Genomic DNA, 19,832 nt, shown 5'->3' with positions numbered 1-19,832 from the left:
GTCTCTCTAAGTCTGACAGACAAACACACACACACTTAAATATTCTGCAAACGTTTACAGCAAAATTACAAGTTATGATGCAAATAATAATGAAATGTGCTTTCTAGTCTATAAGGGTTACAATGATTTCATATTATAATGAATTCTGAAGGATCATGTGACACTGAGACTGGAGTAATGATGCTGAAAATTCAGCTTTGATCACAGGAATAAATTACATTTTAACATATGTTACAATAGAAAACGGTTATTTAAAATTATAATTATATTTTACATTTTTTTTAGCCTTTACTGTATTTTAGATCAAATAAATGCAGCTTTGGTGAGCAGAAGAGACTTCTATCACATGCTAAACTGCAGAACAATCTTCTACAACCAAAACCTATTCCAGAGACCTCTTCCGAGATAATGCATCATGGACCTTGTGTTTACCAGACAACAGGCGTCTGCTAAGCATTTCCGTCCAGTTCCTGCTCTGTGTCGTCCTGGACTTGGCTTTCAGCTCATATGCCTGTTCTGCAGACCACCTCTGCCATCCCATACCCCGCTTTCCTTTGTAGTTTTGCCAGATTATTCCTCTCATTTCTGTCCTCTGAGGATTTCTCCCATCTGGGAGTGGATTCAAAGGTTTCATTTAAGGAGAATATCTGTCTGGAAGCGAGCTGGACCGGTGTCCTGGGCCAGTTCTGAGTCTTGATCAAAGACTTCTGACTGTGAAGATGAACCGACCCTTAGATGTAATAGCCGCCTTTCACTCTGAAAACCATTTCACAGCTTTATGTCAAAGGAGAAGCTGTGGTTCAGAAACAAATCTGAAGAACGTAACATCAAGAATTGTTCTCCAAAAAAAACTTATAGTACTCAAGAATCCTACAGAATGAAAGTGTTTTTAATTTAAAAAAAATCCCAAAAACCCCAAACTTTTGCACAGTAGTGCATACTGTTTTTCTTTCAAATTTGTCACAGTCTCCTTTAAAGGTTCATTAATTGAATCAAAGTAGGTCATCTCTGAGAGATCATTAGTGACCATTGTTTGAAGGGATAATGTGACAAATCTCCAACAGCACATCCATTTCTGCTGTTTAATTGCACTTGTCTATATAGATGAGGTGAAAATTGTCACTTGATTAATTAATTTACAATTCGAAATCACGTTTATTTACAGTGCAACTTATGAAATTTAGGGATGAAATGCTTCTATCCATTAATCCAAGATGACTCTTCTGTGAGGGCCGCAGCATGTTAAGTAGGGTGAAGTGATGGCGGCTGGACACTAAGGCCATGTTCAGACTGCCAACAAAAATCTGATATTTTGCATATCCAGATTTTATAGGTTTTTGAAAGTCTGGACAAAAAAAACCCCCACATAAAATCAGATTTTTTTCAAATCTGATTCAAACCATTTATGGAGGTGGTTTGAAGTGTTATACCAATCAATTTTTACAGATGCATCTCAGTCTGGACGCTCTGGCTGCTCAAATCGGATTTCAAACTGTCTTTTGTGTCACTCTTAACGCAACACAATGATAACGTAAAATCTGGTGATGGAAATGCAAATGGTATGTCCAGATTTCAGCATTTTGCTGTGCGATGGAGGAGTTCTGCACTGCAACTCGACAGGCACTTATTTGGAGAGTGAGATGATGCACCTCCATTTTTCCTACATCTGTTTTGAAAGCCTCGTCACATATGTTGGTATGCCTACGTTGTTACCAAAGCAACCCATGCAGATAGGTTGGTTATGTCTGGACACACAAATCTTATTTGATCACTTGCAATTAATAGTGCGGACAGTCTGCCTGAAAAGATCTGATTTGAGAACAAATCAGATTTGCCTGCAGTCTGAACAGTCTTAGTGTGATGGAAAACATGGGGAAGGTTTAAAGTGGGGTTTCCAAGTGTGACCCCTGCCGAGGACTGAACTCTTGCCCTTCTCGGTTCCCTTTACTCAGACAGACACAGCTCCAGTTAACCATGGTGATGTAGCATCGCAGCCCATCAACTCACCATCAAGATGAAAACCACTGAATCACACCACGCAACTAAACACAAAAAACTTTCACACAAACAGTTGAGTGCCGTGCCAATTTTTCCATCAATCTCTAAGAAAAGTTTTTTTTTTTACAAATCTAATATAATCTAAAATATATAAAGTCAATATTCAAAATTTGACGTGACGAAATGTGCAATTTGCACTTGTTTTAGATAAAATGCATACAAATGATACTATGGGTGGGGTCAAATGGGGACATTGCATAAATAATAAAGTGCATTATTGAATGCATTAAAAACTAATGCCAATGGTGAAAATGACCTAGCAGAGTTTGTATGAAATCCATCTGTACCATTGTAGTAACACAGTAGGGAACTCACAAGATCTCCCTAACCTACACGTTCTGAAAAGCCATATTGATTCTCATGCTAAGACTTATAAGTGCTACTTGCAAATAATGTTCAATTTCATTGATTAGACTGAAAATATATGCTATAGAAATGGCTTTTTTAGCCAAGCAATCCTTAAGCTCAGTCTGTCGGTTGATTCAGGACAGGGTAGTTGTGGGGAAGGGGGTTGGGAGGTCTCTTCCTTATAGAGCTGTTTGGTTGTTAGTTGTTTAGCAGCATGGGGTAAAGAGCAACCCAGCAGTGATCTCTAACTGGAATAACAACTCTTTCTTTCTATCTCTCCACAGTCCAAACACCTCAGAGAGAGATGGGCATTTGTCTATGTGGGTCTTTTCAGCAGCTGTTGCACCTAATTGATAAACACCCTAAAGTGTTTCCACACTAAACTGAGAAAAAGAAACAAGAGGGGTGAATTCAACACTTTTGAAAACAGCAGTGCAAAGGAAATTTAAAAGAGTCTCTATCTCTACATTTTCTAGTGATCATGGCAACAGTTATTCATATGATAGAGATGAACATTATAACTAATCCATTAATTCATTTATGGAATCAAGCAAATAAAATGTGCAAATAAACATCACTATCAACAGGCACAGTTCATTCTTGGTGAATTCCCCCTTGTCCACAGAAATCAGAGAAATCTCAAAGGCGGTAAAAACAGGCCATCTCCAATGCCTGAGTAAAGTAAGACATGAGTAAACAGCTCCCAAAAACAACAGAGATGGTTCATGGAGACCGCTTGTCTACTGATGGTATCACCTGAGATAAGCCAACAGGCTTATTCTGGCATGAGAAGTGGAGATGGGAAACAGAACGGGCTTTATCATTAAACCTTTTCCTTTCCTGATCCTTCTCCCTGTTTTCTTTGCTATCTTTCCAAAGTCAGTGCCATTCTTCTATCATCAATGCTATCTGTAGATTAAACATGTAAAACTGCAATTTTGAACACCACAGTTGGAAAGTAAAACTGAAGTTGGAGGCCTTGGCGCCAAATCATTGCGGATATTCCAAAACCTCAAACATTCAAATTTAATGGATACTTCAACAGAACATTCTTTCTGAACATTTCATGTTGGATTTCATTATAGTTCTTTTACTGTACAGAATCAAACCTTTAGCCCTGTAAAGGGCCAGTGATTTGCATCAACAAAGTGACAGCAACTGTTGCTGATGCAACTATATTGAGCCCAAGTTTATGCAAATGTATGATGTCATGCAATACGGCAACTCCCAATGGGAATGCAAAGAGTGTTGTGATCATTTTAGGTTACATTATAATGTAAAGTATGACAAATGCATATTAATTTTGAAATTTGCAAAAGATTACATTTACCAGTGTTATTAAATTACTAGTGTTTAAAAAAATCCAAATCCTAAAGGCTTTAGGAAAGTGTTAGATTATGGCAAAGGTAATCTAAATGTAAAAGTGGATGAAATGAGCATGCACAATTAAATATCCAGTGTTGACCATACCAATATATCATGCATCCCTAGTAAAAACTCCTTGCAAGAAAAAGTATAGTGACCCCCAGTAATTTTAACTGCTGTCAATGGGAATGTACTTTCAGGCTGTCCTGTTTCTCAAGCTCAAACCCACCATCTTCAGTCTACAGTCACCCTCTAATCACCAGCCACTGGTTGAGACACGAACCCTGAGGCAAACCCTGACCACTGACATTCCCCAATACAAACACACACCTTCCGACGTGGGAAAGTCTAGCCCTCCAAATGTTAGCCATTCATTCCAATGACACCACACCTCACTAAAGACCACCTTCCCTCCCCATCAAGTCACAGCACATTTGGTATTACCAAGTCAAATGTTTGGTTTACTTACAGAGGAGCCTAAAGAGTGTACCAATCTGGCAAATCTTCCAGGTACACAACATCACAACCACACAATGCTGTTAATAAGTCAACTGGGTCACCAAAGAAGCAAAGTAATGCACATTTCACATTGTAAATATGATGCAAAAGTGCATTTAGTAACATTCAAATGACATGAGTTCACTTAAGTCAGAGTTTCTAGGCTATAAAACAAATGACATCCAGGGATAAGATTGCAAAATGGGGTTTGACAGTTATGGATCAACTCTAAATCACTGAACAGCCATAAGAAGCTACAAAGTGTAGCATTCAAGATGTCACTATGACAGGAGACATCTACTGTACCTTTAGACCTCAGCGGCATGCAGCATCCGAGAGCCATTACCATGGTGGAGTGTCTCAGCCGAGCTGGTCAGCAAGGGATGAGTGTGTCTCTATCTTTCTTCTCGTTTTTTTTCTCGTGTTTTCATTTGCCTTTCTGCTTCAGCCCCCTGGGGCTTGTTCATCACCCCATGGAATCACAGCACACTTCTTTCTCTCTCTCTCTCTCTCTCTCTCTCTGACTGACTGACTGAGACCTCAGGCTACTTTCAGCCCAGCTTTGCTGCAACATCTGCAACCCCCCACCCCCCCAATCTCCACCCTGTTACCCTAGATATCCTCTAGCCCCTATTGACGGTGCACATGGTTCAGTCCGGCCACAACTTGGGCCGCTGTAATCCTGTTATGCTTCACTGGAGCAGTCCAAAGGAAGGATGCACAGGGTCACTAATCCACACCGCTGGCCAGTTAATGCTGTTAGTTGCACAGACTCATATATGCATGATCGATTCACACTAATCAGCAATTCAAGGCAACTCAAAAATCAATACCGAAGAAGTTTAACGCGCAGAAACAATAACTAAATTGACATTTACAAAGCATGTAAACACTAGGGCCATTTCAAACCTTTGAAATGTAAACTTCTGGCTCAATCAATGTCGTGAATTTGAGGGCGGGATTACCTGTTTGTCCAAATAATTGTAGACAGAGGTGTTTGGGAAACCTAGGAAACCATCAAATCTTGCAATTTCTTCTAGTGGCACAGTAATTTCAACTGCTTTAAGGAGAAACAAAATAACTATGTAGGGGAAAAAACACAATGTTACATATTTATATTTCCTCTAAAACATATTTAGAAAACATTAAAGGGATGTGCTAACAAACAAACTCAGATTTCCAGGCTGAAACCATAAAAAAGTTTCCAAAGAAGTTTCTCGAACTTTAAACTAAATAGACTTCCACTGCCATTTGCTGGTGAAGCTGACTGGGGACACCAATATTTCATCAGGGTAGCCCCATCCACAACAATTAGATCTGTAACTTTTCCTTGGGCACTAGTAAAATAACTGCATCCTGTCTATTGACAAAGAGTCCAATACTGTAAAGAGCCCCCCCAATGAAACGACCCATAAAACAAGGACTTGCGCTCCAAGATCTTCTTATCACTCTGAAGAAACCAGTATGCAATTTACAACCTATTGTTTTCAGACACAAGGTTGAAATGGCTCAGTTACTATAGTAAATAGGTTGCCTTTACTGTGAGTTTTGGCTAGTGTACTAACAGACCCATATATAGGCCTGTGTGTGTGTGTGTGTGTGTGTGCGTGTGTGTGTGTGTTATGTTAGCTGGTACACTAATCACTGCTGTGTCATGGTGGTGTGGAAGAGTCAGAGCGGAGGCAGATGGTAAACACAGATCGGCTCTTTAACCTGGTCCGTATGACAGAAAAAAACAAAACAAATGACATCTCCTTAGTCTCTCAATTGTTTCTCCTACACCAGTGGAATTAAATCGAGAGCAAATGGAGACTTTCCTGCTTCCCTTGGGCACTAAACTCACATGTATCCTTTTGAGTGCCAGAATAGATTTAAACAATGTCTCAAACTCAAATGATCAAAGTCTGCGATAGAAAGCCAGAGATTCTAATCAAATAAACTTAGCTATATGCTATCCAAATTAACCGTATAGCTTTATACGATTATGCTAATACTTATTTAATTTTAGGAGAAACATCTGAGACAAAGTTAAAACTTAAAGAAGACATAAGAGAAAACAATAATGCTCCTGAGTTTTAAAAGCAATGAAATTTCCTTTCGGAGGTTCTCATTTACATAATTATTGCTGACTAAATGTGAGGAGATTTCATATGCAAGGCTTTGAGACATTTCTCAGAAAGTGTTGATTACAAACACAATTATAGAGAAAGGGAGCGACAGAGAGAGAGAAAAATACCAGCCTCCGTCTTAATCTCCTCTAATCCGACTCACTCTCAGCCTCTGCTGACCTTGACGCCATCATGACCAAATGCCGGAGTGAGACCACAAAAACTGAGTGTTTAAACACACAAAGACCTTACAGAGCTGATAACACCTGATACGAGAGAGGTGGATGTGCGTTTATAGAAGTTAAAAATTCCTTGCATTAGCATAAAACATTTTTACAGCATTTCACAACATTGCATTTCACTTGCAGACAGGTTCCATTGCAGAGCACTGTACTGAAAACCACAGCATAAAAAGAAGTCTCTTCTGCTCACCATGGTGGCATTTATTTGATCAAAAATACAGTAAAATCAGCAATATTGGATGGAAGCTTGTTTCCGCAACTAAATAAAAAAATTAAAAAGGTAATTGTGACTTTTTATCTCACAATTCTGAGTCTCAGAATTGCGAGTTATAAAGTCAGAATTGCGTGATATGGTCGCAATTCTGACTTTTTTTTTCGCAGTTTCAAGTCTTTATCATGCAATTCTGACTTTATCTCACAATTCTGACCTTTTTTCTCAGAATTGCGAGTTATAAAGTCAGAATTGCACGATATAAACTCGCAATTACGTCTTATAAAGTCAGAATCGTGAGATATAAACTTGCAATTCCGACTTTTTTTCTCAGAATTGTGAGTTATAAAGTCAGAATTGCGCGATTACATCTTATAAAGTCAGAATCGTGAGATATAACCTCGCAATTCTGACTTTATAACTCACAATTCTGAGAAAAAAAGTCAGAATTGTGAGATAAAAAGTCGCAAAACCTTTTTTATTTTTTATTTCATGGTGGAAACAAGCTTCCATAATATTGTGAAATATTATTGCAATCTAAAAGAGCTGTTTTCTATGTGAATATATAGTAAAATGTAATTTATTCCTGTGATCAAAGCTGAATTTTCAGCATCATTACTTCATTCTTCAGTGTCACACGATCCTTCAGAAGTCATTCTAATATGCTGATTTGCTGCTCAAGAATGTTTTTTTACAATATAGCTGTGCTAGCTGGGTATTACATGTAGTTTTCCTTTCCAGGAAGGTCATAAATGATTCATTTGCACCGACTAAAGACTGAATGAATGAGTGAGAATGAGGGAAGGGAGGAGCTTTAGTCTCAGACAGCAGGTAGATGTCCAAAAATAACACGTCTAATGAGTCAGCTATAATTTGCCTGGGTTACCCTGAGTCTGAAACAAAGCCAAGAGTCAGCGAGACATAAGGCTGTTGTAACTGGTGGGTCAGTGGATCTGTTATGAGTGCTAATTCATCACTGTTACTAAAGTGTGATTAACTTTTCAACACTCTTGACACCGTGTCCTAAAGTCAGCATGTTTATATTTAGCTACCTGGACATTTGAAGGTAACTCTATCGCCCCCTTGAGGTTTGTTACTGCACACTTGAGATTTGCTGGTTAGGTATTTGTGTACTTCCAGGTCATAGCCGCAGTTTTTTTTTATTCTTGAATATCTTCACCATGATCTCAGCACAGGAAGAAAAGCTTTCCCTCTAATTCTCTCTGTCTTTCTCCTGATCTTTCACTCCTTCCTCTGTGATGAAGCTCTTTGATCTGGTCGGAGTAGGTGGAGCTCATAGCTCATCCTGGAATGTGATTGTAGGTTTTATAAAGCCTGCGTCTGCCATCCGCTTCCAAGACCGCCGCAGCCCCGCAGGTAAAACTACACTCATCATCATTCCACGGCTTTCAATTCCAACTTCCTTAAGACTACAACATATATTTAGAATTAAAAAATAAGCCAAAGAAAATATATGAGAAGGTTCATAATATAACAAGATCTTTCATGTGAGTAGATTTATGTATGCTATTTTTAGTATGTGAACCGGTATGCATAAAATTTCAAACACTATATTGTTGTCACATGACCTCATGTGCACATTTAAGAATGCGAAATTTATTATGTCTGATATAAAAAGTGGTTATTTTAGCAAATTTTAGCCTATATAAATGTATCAAAATTCCACATCATCCTTCAGAATATATATATACTAAAATAAAAGGTCTTGTTATGTTTATTTTTTTTTTTAAAAACAGCCTTGTTAAATTGATTCTATTCAAATTATTGCTCAAATAAAGTCGACTAAACCTTCCATCTGCGTTTGAAATCAGCCGGTGAGGAAGCGCAGGACGTCTTTTCTCCTCACTCTTAAACTAACACTGGATCGGGCGACCTGGTTTTTGTATCCAGCGCTGAATTGCAGTGGTTTAGTGTGTGACATACCGTCTGACCGCTACAGCTAAGTGCACACACGGATGGTATGCTCAGTAAGAATGAATTAGACCAAAACTGTGCGTATAACGCTGACTGGATTAAACTTTATATTCACAGCGTCTTGTTTTCATTAGCGGGATGCCCGTACCGAATCATTAAAGAATCAAGTGATGTGGTTAAAAAGACATTCCCTTTCCAAACCAGAGCCTGTAACACTGCAAACTGAACTCTGACAGAAATTAACTTCATTAGACATTTCGGTCAGAACTGTCGAAGACCATCAGCATCAACTTGTTTTGAAATGTGTGACTTTTGCCAGCATGAAAGTAAATTAAAATTGTGGTATTTTAGAAAGTGTGTTTAAATTGCCTATAATGAAGAATTTTGTTTGCATTTTTTTCCGCATGCAATTTTTCTCCCTTTAATAAAACAACAAATTCAACACCTTTATATTTTACAATATTATATATATATATATATATATATATATATATATATATATATACACGTATGTATTCTCTATTCAAGAATAGACATTTCTATAGAATGATATACTATATTTACAATTCTCTTGCAAAAATAGTCACCAATTTAGATGTCAATTTGGATATTAAATGTGATTAATACTTAAGTAATTTTCAGATTTATATAGATAAATACTTAATTTGAATTATAATTACATATAATTGCTTTTACAGGGCTCCTAGATAGATAGATAGATAGATAGATAGATAGATAGATAGATAGATAAGACAGACAGACGGATGGATAGAGGGATAGATATAGGGATAGATAGAGTGATAGACAGACAGAGAGATGATATAGATGGATATCTATAATAACCCTGTACCAGGGTGTTGCTATGCTGTTGCTAAGATGTTGTGCATGGTTGCTAGGTGGTTTCTTACTGACTTCCCTCAAGTCTCTGTGATATTCTGGTCAATGTAATTTCATGACATTTTCTGCACTCATTCTTTCATCTAACAGGCAAAGATCAGTCTGTTTGGCAGGGATCTGGTCTCTGTAACTGCAGCAGCCCTGCATAGCTGCTCACGCACAGAGCCGGACCGGAGGAGCACAAACACAAACTCATCAAGAAGCACTTATCCAGCCCATGGGAACACGTTCCTAAACCTCAGATCTGTGCATCTATGTCTTTAAAACTCCCTAAAAACAGCAGGCGCGCTGGACGCTTTCACTTTCTAAACAAAAAAATAACACTTATCCTTTACACAAATCAGCAGAAAGTGACTCTCAAGTCCCTCATGGGCAGCTGTCTAATTTCAGAAGTGAACGCAAACCCCAGAGTCCCTGAGAAAAACACTCTTCAAAGGCTGACAGAAGGAGTAGAGCAGAGCGTTCGCTAAAGTTTAGACTGATCTTTTGTTTATCCAGCTGTGATGTATTACTCTGCCCTTTGAATATTTTCCACCTTCAGAGTTCATGACTGCATTTCCCTAGTACTATTGCTCATACTGTACTTACGGTTAGTGACGTGACCAAACCCCTGACACTAACTGAACTTAGGCATGTATCCCGTATCATATACTTTTTCACCTGATTGTTAAGGAGAGGAGTGCTGTTACTTTACTAAATGCTCAGATGCAGCATTTTCTTTTGCTTGATGATAAAACAGATGAAAAAAATTCCAAAGACTTGCACTGAAGGAGGGACCCAAACCATATCTAGAGACCAGAAGATCATAACATTGTAGTGGCTTACAATAACATTGTAGTGGCTCATATTTATCATTTATTTCTTTAAAAAAAAAATATAAAACTCTATTCTGGAAGTAAAATGCTACTTTAACACATTGATTTTGAGGTGAGTCAAATATAATACCACGACATCATAAAGGCATGTTCTGTGTTCAGGACAGGAGATGTAATGCCCTCTAGTGGTGTATAAGTTAATACCTAGTTACAGATACTGAACTTCATAGAATCTCCACAGCCAGGTAAAGAACAAGATCTCAAACTGTATTTGAAAATAAGTATTTTAGTAAGAAACTATAACAATGCATGGTCATAGTTGACGGTCAATTATGTACTCCTTGACAACAGGTTATTGTAGATAAAGTATTGATAAAATGACAGGACAAGTACAATAGTGTGTTCAAAATGTCCAACAAAGAAGAAAATAACATATGATGATGATCGCATGGTGTTTAGTTAGTTTTTTAGTTGCATAGTTTACAGAACTTTTGGAGACAATGAACAAAGCAAAACATTTTCTTTATTTAAAGAAACATTTCTTTCATTATTTTGAAACCAATGGAGACCAGAAACTCATTTCTAAAGAAAATTGATAGAAAAATATAAATTTTCATCACTGGTTATGGAATGTACCCTAAATTAGATTAATAAAATAAATATTAATATTTCACAAAATATTCAGGGTACCTATTGTCATTCAAAAACCTTGAAATGTGAGGAAATTTTAAGATTTCCAGGCATGTAAAAGTAATGGAAATGTAATAATATCAATCATTCTAGTTGCGCTCAGTTCTAAAATATTTTGTTGGTGAGAAATTACTGTTATTGCAATCACTATAATTGAAGAAAAAAAGTGATTTCTTCAGTAATCATGAATGGCTAGAAGAGCCATGGAAAAAAAAATCACTGTAATTTATAGGTCAAAAGGTGTGGGAACCCTGATTATTACATTCTGCCACATGTTTTCACTTAACGTTGTGCTGTACTCACTGTACCTTTGAAAAAATGTTTTACTCCACATTGTGTCTCTCTCTCTGTCTGATTCCTGCAGGGTCATTCTTGTGTGCTCTGGGTCAAAACACACGGATGCACACACTGGACCTCCCACTGGCCATTTATCTGTACTGCTCGGGGTCACAGACATCACCACCTACATTCACAGACTCGACCTTTGACCCCCAGCCACCTCATTACAGCACTCCTAACAGACCCAGAGATCTCTGATCTGAGGCAGACTGACTCGAGGGGAAAGGTCAACTACTGGCCATGGTGATTTTCCTGTAATTAGGCTCAATGCTGGAGACCCTTTTGAATTCAACTAAGCAAAGGTCGAGTTTCATCCAATCACCATTAAGCTCATCATCACCTGAATACCTCATTCAGCCAAACCAGTGTGCAAATTACTGAAGGGGGGGGGGGGGGGGGGGGGAGCAATTCAAAGAAGGTAAAAACAAGTGTTCTGTATATTACATAAGGGAATGCTTCAGCAATGTTTTAGTAAGAACCATAAAGGTTCAATTAAAAAAGTTAAAGCACAACCAATCAGCTGTGCTCTATAAAGAATAATGTGATTGCAAGCGGATTGAGTTAAGGGCCTATCAGCCTGTGCCATCTAGAGTTTCATGACAGAACTTTGTATTTATCACAATTTTATCTAAAAAATACTGGTGTTTGTGTTTTAAGTCTGTGTTTGCTTACAACTCAGGTTGCGCAATCTGAAACTGAACAGAAAGTCTGCATGCATCTGGATTTTCACAGGCCTTTGAGTCAAAGTAGCAGAAGTTACAGATGCTGACTGAGATCCATTTGGCTCATGGTCTGGTGGAGTTGTTTTGGAAGGGAGACGTTATTGAGAGCAGACCTCCGTCATTGCTTCACATCCATTCATGCAGATTGTCTGCCAATCCTGTAACTGCTGTGTTTTGTGAGCACTGTAGGTTTGGCGGGATTCAAGGGGGTTTTGGTTCTGAGCAAAGCTCTTCTAAGTGTGTGTTCTCCACAACAAAAAAAAGCTCATTTTAAAAATGATTTTTATGACCCATGAAATGTTGAACAGTCCATGAGAAAGAAACTCATTTGGCCTTACAAGCTCCAAAAACAACTTGCTAATCTCAGCGCAGTTATACTAACACAATGGCCACGAAAAAAAAAACAAATGCAGGCCTCGTGAATGAATAAAGCATTAGCTTTGGCTTGAAACAACACAAACATTCTGTTCTAAAGGTGGAAAATCATCAATGAATCAATTTCATCAAGAAGTCAACACTGATGATACAATAGTTAAACAAACTGATTATACAAAAGTCAGTAGACTCAACTAAAATCAAATCACGCTTAGTGAATTGCATAATTATCAATGCTGGCTAACCATTAATACTAAATATTAAAATTTTGTGTGCTACAGACATGAATGCAGCTGACAACGTTGACATTGCAAACATTTATTAACAGTCAACAGTCAATCTAGCAATCTCTAGCATCGTAGTGGCAACTTTTGTATTGCCAAAACAACACTGACATTTCTTCAAAAATGTAGGCTATGTAGTACACTATACTGTTCAAAAGTTAGGATTCAGGTCGGCGACAATAGCCTTGTGGGTAGAGCGCCAACATATAGTGCAGTTGCAAGTTTGATTCCCGGTTCGAGGTCTTTGCCGATTCTGTTCCCCTCTCTCCCTGCCCTATGCGTTCCTGTCTCATCTGCACTGTCCTGTCTAATAATGCCACAAAAAGGCCCAAAACCTAACTGAATTTTCACAGCCGCTTGGTTGAGAAAACTGTGATACATTTTTCAGGATTCTTTGATGAATAAAAATTTCAAAAGAACAGCATTTATTTCAAATACTGTAGAAATCTTTTGTAACAAGAGCACTAGAAGTATTTAGAACTCAAAGCCACTAACTCTCCATGTTCTAATTCACACTTTTCACCATCTGCATCACAATAAACACGAGCACAACTTCATATGAGCCGGGTGAAGTTCGCACCACATATGTGCCATCGTAAAGCGCTGTAGATAGTCTGCGGTCAGGTGTGGAGTCTGTGGACGCGCTCACACATACAGAGAACTTAAACCTGTTCTCATACGCTTCTAATGGATCTCCCAGTGAGTTCTGGCCTGGATCCACTGCTCTCCACTGCCTTTGAAGTCCACAACACACACACAATAAGAGATGTTGTGCAGTGTAAACCCTTTTTATCATGCCAATAAAACTTGATCATGAGAGAGATATAGATGCTTGCTCTTGTGCTTTACTTTCCACTCTAACATACTTCACATGGTAAAATTATGATACTAAAGTAATACAGTGAGGCATGTGCCATGCCAACGCTAAAAAGTACCAAAAAAAGAATTGACACGTTCCATGGTACTATCATTGAGGTACCAAATGAATTTTGTTCCACATTTTATTTAAATACTTTTTGTAGTGGAAGTTTTTTACAGTTTTGTATAAATTGATACCATGTTTTTTGGACATGGTACCATGGAAAAATACAATGTTTTTTTAGACATGTGCCACTTTTAAAAAGGTACCAAACAGTACCATGGTACATGCGAATAAATACCATTGGACATGAATTATACTAAAATTGAGTACCGTATGTATTTACATGGCATTCCAACATACTTTAAAGAATACCATGGTATTACCAGTGTTTAATATTATTTATATACTTTTATTGTATTTATTCATATTTTGAATTAGCTATTTTTAGTTTTCATTAAAGTTTTAGTAATTTTATGTCCTTTTGACTTTATTTATTTAATTTTTTTTAATATGTTTATTATAATATTTTTATTTGTTATTTCAGTTTTTGTAATTTTAGTACTTCAACCTATACTTATTAATCTCAGTTAGATGCAACGGCAACATTTCAAATTTTCGAAATTTTAAGGGGTTTTTTTTTTCACCTAATATTGTTTCAGCTTTATTTCAATTACTGAAAACATTTTTTAACATTATTTGGTTTTAGTTTTAGTAAACAATAAAAACCCTTGCTATTACCATGGTACATGTCCAAAAAATGGTAGAACTATGTTACTTTTTTGGTGCTATGTTACTATGTTACTCTTTTGTGTTGCATTATTTATGCCTGTTGGATTTTGGGAACTCCCAAACCACCACTTTACCTCCATGATCGTGGGCCGGAGGAGCAGTATATTACTTTTTTGGATAATTAAATTTGAGAGGGCGATTGTGAATTTGGGGAGTCCCCATCTCTAGCAGGTGGGAGTTTCTCTTCCCTGGAAAATCACGGGCGAACAAAGACACCGCTGTTACGAAGAGAATCCAAGAGATCCCAACAACAACATTACGATTGAGAGTTCACCATCCCGAGCTGGGAAAGTTTGTGCCCGACTGAACAAGCCCAACCTGAGAGCATCTCTCCCTCACGCCATCCACAACAGGAACAAAGTCATTTGTCCCAGAGCAAATCAGACATGCTTATCCTGGTGAAACTGGGAGGAGGAGTTTTAGGTTTGCCCGCATGAGGGACCTGCCAACTAAAACAATGAAGAGAATAATACAATAAATCTTTCATCATACAGTTTGAGTGCCAAACAAGCCTACCTCAACGCCAGTTCTGTTCTCTGATGTCATCTGTGATGAGTTATCGGAAAGATGTACTTCACATCGGGTGAATTTAGAGTTTAATGAAAGCATGACTGAGGAATGCATTAGATTATAGTGCTTTTTGCATTCAAACAACTGTAAAATGCAAACCTGCACTGCACTGTAGCAACTGTAAACATTAATTATGCTAAGTCATTTTACTTTGCATTTATTCTTAACCTTAATATTATTAAATGTAATATTGTTGAACATTTGTGTATTTTATCATATTGCTGCCATTGCCTTTTTATAAAAGCAATCATCCACTTGGGTAAAACACTAAATTCAGTCATGCAGCATAAACCGCTCAGATAAACCAGTAAAACCCAATCAGCCACTGTAGAGTTTAAGAATAACAGAAACTCCTCAAAGATGACGTGTGTATTATTTATAGTGTATCAAAGTTCATGTAAGATTAGTATATGTGGAACAAAAGCATATGCCGCTCCTGTATACTTAACAAATATTATTAAATAGGGACAAAACATAAAAATAATTAATAAATAAATAATCATTTTATTATTGTTATACATAAGAAAAATATTTAATTATTGAACTGATCTACTACTATCCTAGGACATGTTAGAAATATGCTAACCTGTTAACAAGGTGTCAATTCAAGCTAACAACGTATTAAATCATGTTAGCAACATGCTACTCATGCTAGCAACATGTTAGCAGACATGCTAATCATGCTAGCAACATGCTAAAACATGCTAACAATGCGTTAAATCATGCTAAAACATGTTAGCAAATGTGCTAATTCATGCTAGCAGTGTTAAAACATGTTAGCATTGTGCCAATTCAAGCTAGCAATGTATTAAATCATGTTAAAACACATCAATCATGCTATCAACATGCTAATCATGTGAACACACAATGCTAAAACAAATGCTAACAATGTGCTAAAACATGTTATCAACGTCACTCATGCTAGCTACATGCTAAAACATGTTAAAACATGATAGCAACATGTTAAATCATGCTAGCAACATGTTAAAACATGTTAATAATGCTAGCAAAATGCTGAAACTCACTAGTGATGTTAAAACATGCTAGTAAAATGCGAAATCAGGCTAACATGCTAAAACATGCTAGCAATGTGATAAATCATGTTATCAACAAGCTACTCGTGCTAGCTACATGTTAAAAAATGCTAAAACATGTTAGCAGTTTGTTAAAACATGCTAGTAACATTTGTTGACTTTCACTGAGTAAAACCTTCAAACTTCTAGCTTTTCAAAGTTATCTTAAACTTTCAGACCAGGCTTTGTCAAGCCAACATCAACATTTGTCATCAAGCTTTACTCATCTAGTTATAATAATTATTATTTATTTTAATTATAAGCAATATTATTAAATAGGGCAACCCCATTAATTTACATATTTTATTAAAATGTATTTATTTTATTTAAATAAACAAATACTAAGTGACTAAAACTAACCTTATCTAACCAAACTAAAACTGACCAATTAATAAATCAGCATCGAAATGAACTGACCTAATCAATCAATAAACAAATGCTGAGCTTCAAGAAAGGAGAAATATCTCATAAGGTCACGTTTCACTTTTCTAACAAGATTTCCATCAGTTCCCCAGTTCCAAATATGCATAAATACTCCCGCTGAGGTCACAAAATCCTTCATCTCCCTCATACGGCGTCATCTCGTGTTTTCCACGTGCAGCGGTGGGTCCAGCGCGGGTCATCTGGAAAACACGGCCTGTGATTCTCCCTCCAAAACTAACACGCTCTGTCCCACTTCCCTTTTATGAGCCTCATTCTACAACCCACAAATCATTCAGCACAAATCAGTTTATGTACACACAGCAGCGTTTACGTCCAGACATAACTTTAACACAAGAAAAATGCCTTTCAGGCCTGAGTTGATTGCGTTAAACCAACCGAGCTGGCTGGAGAAGACAGAGGAACAGATTTACGTGTGAGTGCAACGGATCGCCCACCGCGCGTGCCGTGTGAGATACACGTGATACGAGAGCCGCCCTTTGATTCAGGTTCTCCAGACTGCAGAGCGACGGCCAAAATCAGCTCATACGAAGGTGCCTGTTACGCAACCACCTCACTAGTGCGATCATAAGAGCGTTTCTGCCCGCTGAGCCCTGAGTAAACACACACATACAAAGAGCCGCATCCAGTTTCAATGATTCCCACAGTTGTCACTCAACAGCTCTTTGCACGCCCACAAACACGAGGCTCGGCCAGGTAAAAAGTTTGAAGGAGGTGAGAGCGAGTTAAGAAAGCAAGCAAATGCGGATGTGAAGGAAAAGAGACTTATTTAATGCACTCCAGAGGGCCTTTACATCACTCTGTTTCATCATATTCATCATAAACAAGCTGTAGCCACTCCCGTCTACTTCTGAGGAAATGTCAGTATTCCCAAACCTCACAGACTGCCTACAGCAGAAGAAGCACAACACATGGTAAAGCCATCATAACGCTCATCTGTCAGTCAGAGAAATGAGGCGAATGTGGAAAAATGCTGCCTGACGATCCGAGCAACAAATCAGTGACAACAAATATTTGCAGACACGGATTGACGCTGTTATACAATCAACAAACAAACTGAATGACTTGAAATAGTACACCGTAAAAAAAAAAAAATAAAATAAAATAGGGTGAATTCAGGGTGATTGGGACACTTTTTGCCATTGAAATGACTTGGAAAAACTGTCCCAATCAACCTGAATTCACCCTAATAATAATAAATTGGCAGTTGTAAATAAAACAAGAGATTATTGTAGTATTTTTTACAAGAAAATACTATTTAAGTTTTTCTACTTCAAAACTTGTGTGTAACAGAAGTACGCTTTGTAATTACTTGTGAAACACCATTTTTTTTCAATATATAAATCTAGAAAATTAAAAAAAATGTATGTTATTTTTAACAGAGCTAGTAGAGAATGTACAAATGAAGCTTCATAGGTCATGGTACCAAAAGGCCAATGTATATTATTAAAGAGATAGGGCTGCCCGATATTGGAAAAAAACACTGACATTGCGATATTTTGTTTTTCTGCTATATATATATAGCGATATGAAAAACATTTCACCAGATGACTTGAATAGCTCTATTTGGAAAGAATTACTCATTCTAGAATGACTAGGGTGATTTTCTAGGGAAGTGAATCTGCATTGAAAATAATAAACAAATTACAAGAATAGATAAATACAATAGAACAAAGATACAAATGAAATAAACAGTGCTTTATGTTTTTCAGGTAAGAATGTAAAATTACACTGCATAGTCTTCACTGTATAAATTAAATGTTTTGTTAAAGGTACAATAGTGATTTTCTCTTTGTATTTTGTTGTTTGATTAACATTAATGACACAGACGGCAGAAGGAATATTAGGCTGCTGTCACTTTAAGAACAAATGCACGGATCCAATATACTGATACGCATCCGTTTTCTTTCTCAATTGTTCACGTTCACGTAAGTCATAAGCGACTGTGTTTATGAGGATACTTCCCGAGACGGGCATTTTGTCATAATTTTACGTGTATGTGCCCATTCATGCACAAATAGACAAGAAAAAGAGTGGAATTCAATGCATCTGTGCGGCTCTGTGTGCGCGGACAGAAAATGGCGCGCAAGTTCCCAAACGAGTTAGCTTTCGCATTTTCTTGCACTCAAATGGTTTAAAATCACTTGAGAGTTTAAACTGACAGGACCTAAAACACATGCATATGATAAACTTTCGCTATAGACCTTATGTGCCAGAGAAACAAGTCTTTATAATTTTGTCTTTGAACTTCTGTTTTTGCGGTAGCTCTGTATATTTCTATGGTATCGCTGTCAAAGAGTAATTAGCTGGTGAAGTGGATTTCCTTACTGTAAAGTTAACGAAAGTTATCATGAGCATTGTAATGTTTGCAGCAGATGTCATAATAAACGTCAGTAGACCGAAAGGTTTTAAAACGAGCAGTTCATTCATAAATCCGTAAGATCTTACCTTCATGCTGTGGAAATACAAACACAACGAGCACAGCACTGAAAAGGGGCGGGGCTACATAAGGTTTATATGTTGGTTAAATTTTGCAATTAATCTGAGAATCACGTGCGTTTTGAACCGTGGTGCCTGGTCTGTACAGATCAACTACAATCCCTATACTTGACATCCCACATCCTGCAATGTGAATATCGCAGGTGCGCACATCGCGAGATCAATACTAAAACATATCATGCAGCCCTACAAAGAAACAAGTTTCTACGATACTCTCATCTTGTCTGCCATCTTGAATTTATCTTTACACTGAGCTCGGCTCAATCAACGCTATCTCACGACCAATTCATACGAATTTTACTAGGTGGCTAATTCGTACAAATTTGTACGACCTCACTCGTACGAATTCATATGATTTGTCTAAATCCCAGTAGGTTTAAGGACGGGGTTAGAGGTAGATCATTCGTACAAATTCATATGAATTTGGCAAATTGTAAAATACGTACAATTTAGCAAAAAAATTATGAATTCGTACGACCTCACTCGTACGAATTCATACTAATTAGCCACCTCGTAAAACACGTACGAATTGTCGTGAGATCGCGTTGGCTCAATAATTCTGGGGTGGCCTTATTTGTTAAGTATAATTTCAATGCTGCATTATTAATTTGGCTAAAAGACATTAATTATTCTATCTCTTTTTTGGTACACTATGACACCTTAAAAACCCTATGAAATCTCTTAGCAAACAACGTATTTCATATTAAAAAA

The 19,832-nt window shown here is 37.3% G+C and overlaps 1 protein-coding gene across 6 annotated transcripts in view; it reads right to left on the bottom strand.

Annotated features, from left to right (window-relative positions):
* Window positions 1-19,832, bottom strand: part of nhsa (Nance-Horan syndrome a (congenital cataracts and dental anomalies)) — a 105,380-nt gene that overhangs the window by 21,717 nt on the left and 63,831 nt on the right. Inside the window, exon 1 of one of the 6 annotated variants that reach the window (XM_051880151.1) lies at window positions 5,235-5,311. The exons of the other annotated variants lie outside the window; for them this stretch is intronic. The gene's annotated coding sequence lies outside the window, so the exon portion shown is untranslated. Of the gene's footprint in view, window positions 1-5,234; window positions 5,312-19,832 lie in introns of those variants that run through there. 6 annotated transcript variants of the gene reach the window in all.

This window comes from Ctenopharyngodon idella, chromosome 22 (genome assembly GCF_019924925.1).
Source record: "Ctenopharyngodon idella isolate HZGC_01 chromosome 22, HZGC01, whole genome shotgun sequence".
NCBI lineage: Eukaryota > Metazoa > Chordata > Actinopteri > Cypriniformes > Xenocyprididae > Ctenopharyngodon > Ctenopharyngodon idella.
The sequence above is the reverse complement of the archived record's forward strand: the minus strand, read 5'-3'. Positions and strand labels throughout refer to the sequence as shown.